This window comes from Meles meles, chromosome 3, assembly GCF_922984935.1.
Source record: "Meles meles chromosome 3, mMelMel3.1 paternal haplotype, whole genome shotgun sequence".
Classification (NCBI taxonomy): domain Eukaryota; kingdom Metazoa; phylum Chordata; class Mammalia; order Carnivora; family Mustelidae; genus Meles; species Meles meles.
Window position 1 is genome coordinate 160,584,983 of NC_060068.1, and position 16,068 is coordinate 160,601,050.

Sequence of the window (16,068 nt, forward strand, 5' to 3'; positions counted from 1 at the left end):
TCCTCATCCCCTGGGTCCACACCTTGTTCCCTATGATGGTGATTATGACGAATGTCACTCTGATGATTATGATATGTTACATGGCACAGTTGACCTTAAGGAAGGGAGATTGTCAGGATGGGCCTGAACAGGAAATATTCTCAATTTCTACAGTCATTTTAAGTATGCCCAAGTTTTCTAATTATTCTTGAAACAATTTTGCTAAGTCTACATTATTATAATTTTGCTTAGTTTATTGATATTTTCAAACTTTTTACTAAGTTAAGTTTTTTATTTGCATCAATATTACTTAAATTGGGTGCATTCTCTATAATGACTATAAAATGTTTTTAAATCATTTTATTGCTCACATCTTGGGCAATTATAAGAAAATTTTCCATTTATTGATATCATTGTTTGATTTTTTAAATTTATTATTTTGGGAGCATTTAAAAATGTAAAAAAACACAGAAGTGAAATGAAACATATCTTTTTATATCCAGAATTGATATTTGCAAATACTTACTGGTACTTATTTCACTGGTTTTCAGTATAAGAAATACTGAAGTACAGATACATTTGAAGTCCATGTTACACAACCTTCATTTCCCTCCCATGATCATGTCCTTCCTGTGTGTTTTTCAGCCTGATTGTACACATTTGCACTCATACATTACATATATAGTTTACTTTGTGCTTTTAGTGTTATTTTGTTTTATTCTTCACTTTGCATTTTTCACCGAACATAATATCTTGAAGATTTTGCTTTGTTGGGAAATGTCAAGCTTTTTTATTCCTTCTATTTGATATTTTCCTTTGTATGTATATACTGCATTTTGTTTTTAATTTCACTCTTTAAAGATATTTATATCAAGTCATGAATATCTTTGTATTAGGCCTTGAGCATTAGACCTTATTGTAAGAGGTCCCAGACACAGAGTGGTGGGATTGTAGAATAGGTATATTATAAATTTCACCAGTTGTTTCTAAATTGCCACACAGTCTTGATATTTCAGTATATTTTCCCTCCAGGAGTTTGGGCTTTTCCTACTACCTTTTCACTAAATAATGCACATTTAATATTTTCCAACTTTAATTTTATTGACAACCCGAGGGAAGTAAACTAAAATCCCCCTTTTTTGGTTCTAATTTTTATTTTTTTGTATTCAGGTGATGTGTTCGGCCCTCTTCCTATGTATATTGGCTATTTCTGTTACTTTACTATAAATTACTTATTTTTTCTGTTTTTTCATTTTTAATTGACCATTTGTATTTTTTTTCCTCTTTTGTATTTTGAACTACTTTAAATATTCTGGGGAATGATGTTTATTTGATTAAATACATTTATAATCCCCTCTCCTTGTCAGTGCTTATGTTTTTATTTTTTTTAAACATTTTTAAGTTGTATTTAAAATACTAAATATTTAATCTCACTGTCTAAATTGTTTTCCCTAAATGATTATCAACTTGTGCATTGCTTCTAATCATTATTATAAAAATAATTTTGAATACTAATTTTTATGTTCAGTAAAAATTTACTTCCTCATAGTGTGACACTTTATAAAGAAAAGTAGAATATATCAGCAATATGTTTTCTAACATACCCTAACTACGTTTTTATTCTTTTAAGAGAGAGCGAGGACAAGACCATGAGTAGGGGGGAAGGGCAGAGGGAGAGGGAGAGAGAGAATCTTAAGCAGGCTCCACACCCCATGCAGAGCCTGAGCCAGCTCATCTCATGACCCAAAGATCATGACCTGAGCCAAAATTGAGTCAGACATTTAACAAATGAGATACCCAAGCGCCCCTACATTATATTTTTAAAATCTGTATTTGTGAGTATATTTCAAAATCTGTCATGCAGTTTGGATCACTGAAATGATCAAGTCTGTGTTTATCCATTTATTTCTCAAATAAGAACATTTTGAGGAAAATGTTTCTTGAATACTATGCTTTGTGTTTGTTTTTGAAAATGTCTTATTTTTGTATAAATTAAAAGTCATTTCAAACCACATGTGCAATGAAATGTAAATAGACATGACAAGAGATGTTTCCCTCACAGAAAAAATTATTAATTTCTTCACAGTGTTTTACTCTGCATACATTTTATTCCAACCAGCTGCTTTTCAAACTCTTCATTTAAACCTACTGATTTGGCAACTAATTTCACAGTTCTGATTCTTTCCTATCAGGCAATAGAAGTGTGGACTCTTTTTTATAATCCCAGGGTAATTAATGGATAGCTTTATATTAGCTTCAGATACGCAATATAATGATTCAACAATTCTATACATTGATCAATGCTCATCACGGTATGTGTACTATTAATCCCCTTCACCTATGTACCCATTCCATCACTTATATCCCCTCTGGTCAACACCAATTTGTTCTTTTTTTTGAGTCTGTTTTTCTGTCTTGTCTTCTTTGTTTATTTTGATTCGTAAATTCCACATATGGGTGAAATCATATGGTATTTGTCTTTCTCTGAATACCTTTTTTCACTTAGTATTATACTCTTTAGACCTATCCATGTTGCAAATGGCATAAACACATTATTTCTATGTCTGAGTAATAGTCCATTATATATATACCACTTCTTTATCCATTTATCTATGAATGAACACTTCAGTTTCTTCCATATCTTGGCTATAGCAAATAATTTGCAATAAACATAAAAAAGTGCACATATCTCCTTGAATTAGTGTTTTAATTTTCTTTAAGTAAATACCCAGTAGTGGAATTACTGATCATATGATAATTCTATTTTAAATTTTTTGGGAACTTCCACCCTGTTTTTCATAGTGACTACCCCAGTTTGCATTCCCACCAACAATGCACGAGAGTTCCTTTTTCCCTACATCCTTGCCAACACTTGTTATTTCTGTGTTTTTGACTTTGTCTTTCTGACAGGTGTGAGGTGATATCTCGTTATTGTTTCAATTTACAAGATTTACAATTTCCTGATGATTCGTGGTGTTGAGCATCTTTTAATGTGTCTGTTGGTCATCTATATGTCTTTGGAAAACTGTTCATGTTTCCTGCTCATTTAAAATTGGGTTATATGGAGTTTTTTGGTGTTGAGTTGTATAAGTTCTTTAAATATTTTGGATAATAGTCCCTTAACAGATATTACTTTAAATATCTTCTCCTATTCAGTGGGTTGTCTTTTAATTTTGTTAATGGCTTCCTTTGCTGTCCAAAGGACTTTGATATTGGTGTAGTCCCAAGAGTTTAATTATGCTTTTATCCCTTGCTAGAGGAGACATATCTAAAGAAATATTTCTATCGCCAATGTCAAACAAGTTAATGCCTATGTTTGCTTCTAGGAGTTTTATGTTTTTCAGTCTCATATTTAGGACTTTAATCCATTTGAGTTTATTTTTGGGTATGGTATAAAAATGTGGTCCAGTTTACATGGATCTTTCACATGTCCGTGTCTAGTTTTCCTGACACCATTTGTTGAAGAGACTATCTTTTTCTCATTATATATTCTTGCCTCCTTTGTTGTAGATTAATTGACCATAATAATGTGGTTTTATTTCTGGACACTACTCTGTTCTATTGATATACATGTTATTGGTTTTTGTAACATACTGTTTTGATTACTATAGCTTTGTAACATATCTTGAAGTCTAGGATTGTGATACCTTTGGTTTTATTATTCGTTTTCCTGGTTACTTTGGATATTTGGGGTTCTTTGTGGTTCTATACAAATTTTAGTATTATTTGTTTTAGTTTTGTGAAAAATGCTATTGGTATTTTGACAGGGATTGCACTAAGCCTATAGGTTGCTTTAGGTAATATGGGTATTTTAACAAAATTGGTTCTCCCAAGCTCTAAGTAAGGAATATATTTCCATTTGTTTGTGTCATCTTTAATTTCTTTTATCAATGTTTCATAGTTTCTAGGTATAGGTCTTTTACCTCCTCAGGTAAGTTTATTATTAGTTACTTTCTTCTTTTTGGTATAATTATAAGTGGAATTATTTTCTTAATTTCTCTTTCTGCTACTTCATTATTCATGTATGGAAATGCAATAGATTTCTGTATATTAATTTTGTTTCCTGTGACTTTACTGAATTCATTTTTCAGTTCTAGTAGTTTCTTGGTGGTGTCTTTCATGTTTTCCATGTATAGCATCACTGCAAATAGTGAAAGTTTTACTTTTTTCTTACCAGTTTGGAGACCTTTTTCCCCCCTTGAATGATTACTGTACTTCCAGTACTGTGTTGAATAAAACTGATGAAACTTTTCTTGTTCCCGATTCTTTGGGGAAAAAAAATCTCAGTTTTTCTCCATTGAATATAATGTTCAGCATGGGTTTTTCATAAAAAGACTTCATTAAGTTGAAGTATGTTTCCTGTAAACCTACTTTGTTGAGAGTTTTTTCATGAATGGATGTCATACTTTGTTAGTTGCTTTTCCTACTTCTATTAAGAGGATTGTATTGATTTTACTCTTTCACTTGTTAAAGCGATGTATTGTAATTGATTTGCAAATATTAAGCCACCCTAACATCCCTGGAATAAATCCCACTTGATCATGGTGAATGATTTTTTTTTTTTTTTTTAGTATTCTTAAATTTGGCTTGCTAATATATTGTTGAAGATTTTTGCATCTATGTTTATCAGAGATATTGGCCTGTAGTGTTGTTGTTGTTGTTTAATAGTGTCTGATATCAGGTTCCTGCTTTGGTATCAGGATAATGCTGGCCTCGTAGAATGAATCTGAAAATTTTCATTCCTCTTCTATTATTTGGAATAGTTTGAGAAGAACAGGTATTAACTCTTTTTAAGTGTTTGGTAGAACTAACCTGTGAAGCCATTTGGTCCTGGACTTTAATTTCTTGAAAATTTTTGTTTAAAAATTCAATTTCATGTTAGTAATTGGTCTGTTCAAATTTTCTATCTCAATTCAGTTTTGGAATTGTTTGTTTTGGATATTTTTCTAGGAATTTATCCATTTCTTCCAGTTTGTCCAATTTTTTGGCATATAGTTTTTTTCATTATATTCTAATTATCTGTATTTCTGTGGTGCCAATTGTTATTTCTCCTTCATTTCTGATTTTACTTATTTGAATCCTCTCCCTTCCCCTCACCTTTTTTTTTTTAAATAATTCTGGCTAAAGATTTATTAATTTTGTTGGTCTTTTCAAAGAAACAGTTCCTAGTTTTATTGATCTGTTCTATTGTTTTTTTAGTCTCTAGTTCATTTATTTCTGCTCTAATCTTTACCATTTCCTTCCTTCTACTGGTTTCACTATTTGTTTGTTCTTCTTTTTCTAGATCCTTTAGCTGTGGGTTAGATTGTTTATTTGAGAGTTTTCTTTCTTCTTGAAATATTGTTAAAATATTCTCTCTTTGAACAGCTTTTGCTGCATCCCACAAATTTTAGACTGAATGGCTTTCATTTTTATTTATCTCCATGTACTTTCTGATTTCCTGTTTGATTACTTGGTTGGTCCATTCATTGTTCAGTAGCATGTTATTTAGCTTCCATGTATTTATATTCTTTCCAGGTGTGTGTGTGTGTGTGTGTGTGTGTGTGTGTGTGTGTGTTGTAATTGATTTCTGGTTTCATACTTCTGTGGTTAGAAAAGATAAATGATATAATTTCATTTTGTTGAATTTGTTGAGTCTTGTTTTGTAGCCTAACCTGTGATGTATTCTAGAGAAAGTATGTAAAGAATATGTACTCTACTGTCTTTTATGGGATGTTCTGAATATATCTGTTAGATCTCTTTGGTTCAGTGTGACATTCAAGGGCACCATTTGCTTGTTTCCTTATTGATTTTCTGTCTGGATGATCTGTACATTGATGTATAGGTCGTTGAAGTTCCTTATCATTACTGTATTGCTATCAATTTCTTCCTTTATGTTAGTTAATAGTTGCTTTAAGTATTTCAGTATATCCATGTTGGGTGCATAAATATTTACAATTGCTGAATCTTCTTGTCAGATTGTTCCCTTTATCATTAGGTAGTGTCCCTTGTTACAATCCTTGTTTTAAGGGCTATTTTGTTTGATACCAGTATTACTATCTCAGCTTTCCTTTTGCTTCCATTTGCATGATAAATGTTTTACCATCTCTTCATTTTCATTTTCAATTTTCAGTCTTTCAGTCCAAAATTAGTCTCTTGTAGACAGCATATAGATGTTTCTCACTTTTTAAAAAAAAAAAAAATTATTTATTTATTTTACAGACAGATCAGGAGTAGGCAGAAAGGCAGGCAGAGAGGGGGAAGCAGGCTCCCTGCTGAGCAGAGAGCCTGATGCAGGGCTCATTCCCAGGACCCTGGGATCATGACCTGAGCCCAAGGCAGAGGCATAACCCACTGAGCCACCCAGGTGCCCCAGTTCTCACTTTTTAAATATGTTTAATAACCCTATGTCTTTTGATTGAAGCATTTAGATGATTTACATTCAAAGTAATTATTGAAAGGTAAATACTTATCACCATCTCATTACCAGTTTTAGAGTTGTGTTTGTAGTTCTTCTCTGTTCCCTTCCATTTCTGTTCTTTCCATTGCAGTTTGATGGCTTTTTTTGTGATACGCTATGATTGTTTCTCTTAAATTTTTGCATATCTATTACAGATTTTTGATTTGTGGTTAGCATTAGGTTGACATATAACATCCTGTGCATTTTACAGTCTATTTTAAGTTGATGGTCCTTGAACTTTGAACCCATTCTAAAAGAAATAATTTTTTACTACTCCTCCCCACATTTTAAGTATACAAATTCATACTTTGCATCATTTTACTTTGTCAGTCCCTTGGTTTTTGTAGTTATAATTGACTTTACTGCTTGTGTTTTTACTTCCATACTAGTTTTATAAGTGATTAATCTAATACTTTTATTACATTTGCATTTACCTCTGAAATTTTTTCCTTCCTAATTTTCTTACTTCTTTTCTCTATGTGCCAGTGCTTATTAATTATTTTTATTAATATTTAATGTATTATTTGCTCAGGGGTACAGGTCTGTGAATAGTCAGACTTACACACTTCACAGCACTCACCATAGCACATACCCTCCCCAATGTCCATAACCCAAGCATCCTCTCCACACACATCCCTCCCCCCAGCAACCCTCCATTTGTTTTGTGAGTTTGAGTCACTCATGGTTTGTCTCCCTCCCAGTCCCATCTTGTTTCATTGTTTCCTTCTCTACACCCCAATCCCCCCACTCTGCCTCTCAAATTCCTCATATCAGGGAGATCATATGATAATTGTCTTTCTCTGATTGACTTATATATATATATATATTATATATATTATATAATATATATATTATATATATATTATATATATATATATATATATATATATATTTCAGTTTTTCCCCATTGAGAATGATATTCACTGTGGGGTTTTCATACATGGCTTTGATGATATTGAGGTATATACCCTCTATCCCTATACCTTGAAGAGTTTTGATCAAGAAAGGATTCTGTATTTTGTCAAATGTTTTTTCAGCATCTATTGAGAATATGTTATGGTTCTTGTTCTTTTTTTTTAATTAATTTATTGTATCGCATTGATTGATTTGTAGATGTTGAACCAGACTTGCAGCGCAGGAATAAATCCCACTTGGTTGTGGTGAATAATCCTTTTAACATACTGTTGGATACTTTGGCTAGTATTTGGGTAAGAATTTTCACATCCATGTTCATCAAGGATATTGGTATGTAATATTCCTTTTTGGTGGGATCTTCATCTGATTTTGGGATCAAGGTAATGCTGGCCTCATAAAATGAGTTTGGAAGTATTCTTTCCATTTCTTCTTCTTTTTTTTTAATAGTTCCAGAAGAATAGATATTAATTCTTCTTTAAATGTTTGGTAGAGTTCCCCTGGTAAGTCGTCTGATCCTGGGCTCTTGTTTCCTGGGAGATTTTGGATGACTGCTTCAATCTCCTTACTGGTTATGGGTCTGTTCAGGTTTTCTATTTCTTCCTGTCTCAGTTTTGGTAGTTTATATGTCTCTAGGAATGCATTCTTTTCTTCCAGATTGTCAAATTTGCTGCGGTATAGTTGCTTATAATATGTTATAACTGTTGGCATTTCTTTGGTGTTGGTTGTGATCTATCATTTTTCATTCACGATTTCATTTATTTGAGTCCTTTCTCTTTTCTTTTTGATAAGTCTGGCCAGGGGTTTATCAATCTTATTAATTCTTTCAGAGAACTAGCTCCAAGTTTTGTTGATCTGTTCTACTGTTCTTTTGCTTTCTATTTCATTAATTTGTGCTCTGATCTTTATTATTTCTCTTCTCCTGCTGGGTTTAGGCTTTCTTTGATGTTCTTTCTCCAGCTCCTTTAGGTGTAGGGTTAGCTTGTGTACGTGAGACTTTTCTTGTTTCTTGAGAAAGGCTTGTATCACTATATAATTTTCCTTTCAGGACTGCCTTTGCTGTGGCCCATAGATTTTGAACAGTTGTGCTTTCATTTTCATTTGTTTCCATGAATTTTTTCAATTCTTCTTTAATTTCCTGGTGGACCCATTTATTCTTTAGTAGGATGCTCTTTAGCCTCCAGGTATTTGGATTCTTTCTAACTTTTCTCTTGTGATTGAGTTCTAGCTTCAGAACATTGTCATCTGAAAATATGCAGAGAATGATCCCAATCTTTTGGTACCAGTTGAGACATGATTTGTGTCCCAGGATGTAATCTGTTCTGGAGAATGTTCCATGTGCAATAGAGAAGAATGTGTATTCTGTTGCTTTGGGATGGAATGTTCTGGATATATCTGTGATGTCCATCTGGTCCAGTGTGTCTTTTAAGGCCTTTATTTCCTTGTTGATCTCTTCTTGGATGATCTGTCCATTTCAATGTGGAGGGTGTTAAAGTCCTCCACTTTTCTTGTTTTATCTTCAATGTATTCCTTTGATTTTGTTATTAATTGGTTCATGTAGATGGCTGCTTCCGTGTTAGGGGCATAGATATTTAAAATTCTTAGATCTTCTTGTTGGACAGACCCTTTGAGTATGATATAGTATCATTCCTTGTCTCTTATTATAGTCTTTGGCTTAAAGTCCAATTTATCAGATATAAGGATTGCCAACCCAGGTTTCTTTGGTGTCCATTAGCATGGTAAATTGTTTTTCATCACTTCACTTTAAAACCAGAGTTGTCTTTGGTTCTAAAATGAGTTTCTTGCAGAGATCATATCGATGCATTTTTTTTTTTAATCTGTTCTGATACCCTGTGTCTTTTGATTGGGACATTTAGCCCATTTACATTCAGGGTAACCTGAATGAAGATATGAATTTAGTGCTATTGTATTGCCTTTAGGGTGACTGTTACTATCTATTGTCTCTGTTCCTTTCTGTTCTACTACTTTTATGCTCTCTCTGCTTAGAGGACCCCTCTCGATATTTCCTTTAGGGCTGGTTTGGTGTATGAAAATTTTTAAAAATTTTCTTTGTCCTGGAAGCTTTTTATCTGTCCTTCTATTTTCTTTTTTTTTATTTTTATTTTTATTTATTTTTATTTGTTTATTTTCAGCCTAACAGTGTTCATTGTTTTTGCACCACACCCAGTGCTCCGTGCAGTACATGCCCTCCCTATTACCCACCACCTGGTTCCTCAGCCTCCCACCACCCCCGCCCCTTCAAAACCCTCAGGTTGTTTTTCAGAGTCCATAGTCTCTCATGGTTCATCTGCCCTTCCAGATTCCCTCAACTCCCTCTCCTCTCCATCTCCCCCTGTCCTCCGTGTTCTTTGTTATGTTCCACAAATAAGTGAGACCATATGATACATGACTCTCTCTGCTTGACTTATTTCACTCAGCATAATCTCTTCCAGTCCCATCCATGTTGCTATAAAAGTTGGGTATTCATCCTTTCTGATGGAGGCATAATACTCCATTGTGTATATGGACCACATCTTCCTTATCCATTCATCCGTTGAAGGGCATCTTGTTCTTTCCACAGTTTGGCGACCGTGACCATTGCTGCAATAAACATTGGGGTACAGATGGCTCTTCTTTTCACTACATCTGTATCTTTGGGGTAAATACCCAGTATTGCAATTGCAGGGTCATAGGGTAGCTTTATTTTAATTTCTTAAGGAATCTCCACACTGTTTTTGCAAAGTGGCTGCAGCAACTTGCATTCCCACCAACAGTGTAAGAGGGTTCCCCTTTCCCCACATCCTCTCCAACACACGTTGTTTCCCGTCTTGCTAATTTTGGCCATTCTAACTGGTGTAAGGTGATATTTCAATGTGGTTTTAATTTGAATCTCCCTGATGGCTAGTGATGATGAGCATTTTTTCATGGGTCTGATAGCCATTTGTATGTCCTCATTGGAGAAGTGTCTGTTCATATCTTCTGCCCATTTTTTGATATGATTATCTGTTTTTTGTGTGTTGAGTTTGAGGAGTTCTTTATAAATCCTGGATATCAACCTTTTGTCTGTACTGTCATTTGCAAATATCTTCTCCCATTCCATGGGTTGCCTCTTTGTTTTGTTGACTGTTTCCTTTGCTGTGCAGAAGCCTTTGATCTTGATGAAGTCCCAAAAGTTCATTTTTGCTTTGTTTCCTTGGCCTTTGGAGACATATCTTGAAAGAAGTTGCTGTGGCTGATATCAAAGAGGTTACTGCCTATGTTCTCCTCTAGGATTCTGATGGATTCCTGTCTCACGTTGAGGTCTTTGATCCATTTCGGGTTTATCTTTGTGTACGGTGGAAGAGAATGGTCGAGTTTCATTCTTCTACATATTGCTGTCCAGTTTTCCCAGCACCATTTATTGAAGAGACTGTCTTTGTTCCATTGTATATTTTTTCCTGTTTAGTCGAAGATTTTTTTTTTAAAGATTTTATTTATTTATTTGACAGAGAGAGAGATCACAAGTAGGTAGAGAGGCAGGCAGAGAGAGAGGAGGAAGCAGGCTCGCTGCGGAGCAGAGAACCTGATGTGGGGCTCGATCCCAGGACCCTAAGATCATGACCTGAGCCGGTTCCACTGGTCAATGTGTCTGTTTTTATGCCAGTACCACACTGTCTTGGTGATCACAGCTTTGTAGTAAAGCTTGAAATCAGGTTACATGATGCTGCCAGTTTTGTTTTTGTTTTTCAACATTTCCTTAGCAATTCAGGGTCTCTTCTGATTCCATACAAATTTTAGGATTATTTGCTCCAGCTCTTTGAAAAATACCGGTGGAATTTTGATCAGAATGGCATTAAAAGTATAGATTGCTCTAGGCAGTATAGACATTTTAACAATGTTTATTCTTCCAATCCAAGAGCATGGAAGGGTCTTCCATATTTTTGTGTCTTCTTCAATTTCTTTCATGAATATTCTGTAGTTCCTCAAGTGCAGGTCCTTTACTTCTTTGGTTAGGTTTATTCCTAGGTATCTTATGGTTCTTGGTGCTATAGTAAATGGAATCGGTTCTCTAATTTCCCTTTCTGTATTTTCATTGTTAGTGTATAAGAAAGTCACTGATTTCTGTACATTGACTTTGTATCCTGCCATGTTACTGAATTGCTGTATGAGTTCTAGTAGTTTGGGGGTGGAGTCCTTGGGGTTTTCCATATAAAGAATCATGTCATCTACAAAGAGAGAGAGTTTGACTTCTTCCTTGCCAATTTGGATACCTTTTATTTCTCCTTGTTGTCTGATTGCCGTTGCTAGGACTTCTAATACTATGTTGAACAAGAGTGGTGAGAGTGGGCATCCTTGTCGTGTTCCTGATCTCAACGGGAAGGCTGCAAGCTTTTTCCCATTGAGGATGATATTTGCTGTGGGTCTTTCATAGATAGATTTTATGAAGTTCAGGAATGTTCCCTCTATCCCTATACTTTGAAGTGTTTTCATCAGGAACGGATGCTGGATTTTGTCACATGCTTTTTCTGCATCAATTGAGAGGACCATGTGGTTCTTCTCTCTTCTCTTATTGATTTGTTCTATCACATTGATTGATTTGCGAATGTTGAATCAACCTTGTAACCCAGGGATGAATCCCAACTGGTCATGGTGGATAATCTTTTTAATGTGCTGCTGGATTCTGTTTGCTCGGATCTTGTTGAGAATCTTAGCATCCATATACATCAGTGATATTGGTCTGAAATTCTCCTTTTTGGTAGGGTCTTTGCCTGGTTTGGGGATCAGGGTAATGCTGGCTTCATAAAAAGAGTCTGGAAGTTTTCCTTCTGCTTCAATTTTTTGGAACAGCTTCAGGAGAATTGGTGTTATTTCTTCTTTGAAAGTTTGGTAGAATTCCCCAGGGAATCCGTCAAGTCCTGGGCTCTTGTTTTTTGGGAGGTTTTTGATCACTGCTTCAATCTCATTACTAGATATCAGTCTATTCAGGTTGTCAATTTCTTCCTGGTTCAATTTTGGGAGTTTATAGTTTTCCAAGAATGCATCCATTTCATCTAGGTTGCTTAGCTTATTGGCATATAACTGTTGGTAATAATTTCTGGTGATTGTTTCTATTTCCTTGGTGGTAGTTTTGATCTCTCCCTTTTCATTCATAATTTTATTAATTTGGGCTTTCTCTCTTTTCTTTTGGATTAGTGTGGCCAATGGTTTATCGATCTTATTGATTCTTTCAAAAAACCAGCTTCTAGTTTCATTGATACGTTCTACTGTATCTCTCGTTTCTACCTCATTGATCTCTGCTCTAATCTTGATTATTTCCCTTCTTGCATGTGGAGTTGGTTTGATTTGTTATTGATTCTCCAGTTCTTTAAGGTGTAGAGACAGCTGGTGTATTCTGGATTTTTCAATGTTTTTGAGGGAGGCTTGGATGGCTATGTATTTCCCCCTTAGAACCGCCTTTGCTGTATCCCATAGGTTTTGGACCGAAGTGTCTTCATTCTCATTGGTTTCCATGAGTTGTTTAAGTTCATCTTTGATCTCCTGGTTGATACAAGCATTCTTAAGCAAGGTGGTCTTTAGCTTCCAAGTGTTTGAGTTCCTTCTGAACTTTTCCTTGTGATTGAGTTCCAGTTTCAAAGCATTGTGATCTGAGAATATACAGGGAATAATGTCAGTCTTGTCCTAGCTGCTTTTAAGAGGGTCTGTCTTGAAACATAATTCCTCATTTTAACTACAAGGTGTAGTGAGGACTTTCGAGAATCTAAAATCTTGGGGGGAAATCTCTCTGCCTCTAGTACATGAACGTTGTTTCCATTCATGAGATTGGGAAAATTTTCATAGACAACTTCTTCCACTATATTAGACTTCTTTCTTTTTCCTCCCCTTCAGGGATTCCAATAATTCTGACGTTGGAATATTTCATGGCATCATTTATTTCCCTGATTCTGTTTTCGTGGCTTCTGAACTGTTTGTTCCAGGCTTCCTCCTGATCCTTTCTCTGTATCTGTTTGTCCTCCAGATCACTAATTCTATCTTCTGTCTCAGTTACCCTAGCTTTTAGAGAATTTAGATTAGATTGGAACTCATTGAGAGCATTGTGAACATCATCCCTGGTGGCTTTCAGTTCTGCCCTAATCAATTCCAATTCGTCATCCATGGCTTTCTCCAACCTAGCTATTGCCTGGATAATTATTAGTCTGAATTCCTTTTCCGACATATTGTCTATGTTGATAGCCATTAGCTCTGTTGCAGAAGGTCCATCCTCTGTATTTTTCTTCTGTTGGGTATTCCTCTTCCTAGTCATTTTGGTAAGAGATGACTGAACAGATGCAGCTGGATTTATCGATTATGGTGCAGTCAAGGTGCACCCTGGAACGCTTCTGTGCAATCAGGGTTCCCACCCTAATGAGAGAAAAAAGAAAAGAAAAAGAAATAGAGAAGAAGAACGAAAAAAAAAAAGCAAAGAAAAAAGGAAAAAAAAAAAGAGAGAGAGAGAGAGAGAGACAGGAAAAAAAGGGAAGATAAAAGAGAAGGCTCAGCCCAAATGGGTCCCAAGGTAAGATTTATGAAGGTAAGATTTACAAACAAAAACAAACAAAAAGACTAATAAAAGTATATGACAAGAGAAAAAAATACATATATATATATATAAGCAAAAAAGGGAAGAACCTCATCAGAAAGAACTCCAAGTATAAGATTAATATACTATCAGGACAAACACAAATTCACAGAAACACTGGCAGAAGGAAAAATTGGGAGAGTGGTTATAAATTCTCAGTGTGGGCAAGGAAGTTTATTTTGATTCTTCCTGGATGTATCTTGATGTTTTTGTTAAGGGACTCAACTTTCCTAAGTTACAGGGGGATTAAAAACTGGTTTGCCTATAGGTGTAGCATTGATTGGGGAAAGGGGATTACCTTGAAGTTTCACTCTATATGTATATTAGAAAATAAAAATTAAAGAAGAATAAACTAGACTAAACTAAGTTAAAATTTAAAAAAATTAAATAAATAGAAAAGCAAAAGAAAAACATGGGTGTATGTATCAAAAAGTTCAGGTTAGAAGGTTATTAAGGAATTTGATGTACTGGACATCTCAGTGTGATGGTAAATAGGTTAAAAAATTTTCTGTATGTATTAAAAAAAAAGAACCAGAATATTGGTAAAGAGTTAAAAATAAAGTTGTATTTATGAAGTAGTGGTGGTTGTTCTCTTGTAGTCTTCTTCTTTTTTTTTTTCTTTCTTCCTGGTTGGTTTTCTGGGGGAGGGGCCTGCCACGGGGGTTTTCAGACAATGATGTTCCCTGAGTTAGGTCCTCCCACTCCCCTCAAGGGGGTGGGCTCTGAGGAAACTATTTTTTTCAGGCTTTTGTTCTCTGGGGGTTTTTATGTTCTTTCATCTGTTTTCTCTTGCCTTGACAGCTTTTGATGGTTTTTGGAGGTTTAGGGGAGAGCAAACTGCACCCCGACCTCCCTCTCAGAGAGAAGCCTCAGAATGCTCTGAAGAGCTGCTGGCAGAGTCGGTTCTGAGTCAGGGTCCCTGAGGATGCAGGAGTTCCTCATTGTACCCAATACCAGGGCAGTGGCGGCTGTCTGGGCAGCTCTAGACCGCCAGAGAGGTTCCAAGCAGAGATCGCACACTGAGATTTTCCCGCTGTCCCGGGCTGGGAATGTCTGCTTTTTCCGGATGCCAGAGCTCCAGGCTAGCACCTATGAGCACCTCTCTCAGGGGAGGGTGTGGGAGGCGTGCTTTTCAGGATTGCGGTCTGGCCAGGCTCCCAGCCCCTCATGGGAGCTGGACCCCACTCATTCTTGGGCACGCTGGCAGCTCAGGGACTGAGACCTGATTTCTCCACCGCACTCTCTCTGGCTTAGCGCCTGTCCTGGGTCCGGGGACTTAGGTCCCTGTCCCTAACCGCCCCGATTCCCACTATTTCCCCAGGTGATCCTTTGCTCTTTTTTTTTTTTTTTTTCTTTTTTGAGTGCTTTCAACCAGACTCCAAGTTAATGCTGGTCCCAGACACAGGGCACTCTCGTATTGGGGTATTACTTTCCAATCAGTCACCTCTGGTGGCTCCCTCCCCCTTTAGTTTATCTTCCAATATTGGTCTGATGTTCCCACTCTGCTTTACCTGCCACTGGCGTCTTCTGCTCCTGTAGAGATCCAGACGTGTATAATTCTGATCTCAGGCTGATTTCATGGGTGGCCGGAGTTCTTTGGTAGGTAATCAGCTCACTTTAGGGTACAGGTTGAAATGGCGTCTCCTCCTCCTTCCCCGCCATCTTGACTACCCCGCCTGTCCTTCTATTTTCAATTATAGCTTAGCTGGATATAGTATTCTTGGCTGCATATTTTTCTCCTTTATTGCTCTGAATATATCATGCCAATTCTTTCTGGCCTGCCAGGTCTCTAGATAAGTCTGCTGCCAATCTAATATTTCTACCATTGTATGTTACAGACTCTTGTATCGAGTTGCCTTCAGGATTTTCTCTTTGTCACTGAGACTTGTAAGCTTTCCTATTAGGTGATGGGTTGTGAACCTATTTTTATTGATTTTAAGGTGGGGTTCTCTGTGTCTCCCAGATTTTGATGCTTGTTCCATTTGCCATATTAGAGAAATTCTCTACTATAATTCACTCCAATATACCTTCTGCCTCCCTCACTCTTTCTTCTTCTTCTGGAATCCCAATTATTCTAATATTGGTTTGTCTTATGGTATCACTTATCTCTTGAATTTTCCCCTCGTCGTCCAGTAGTTTTTTG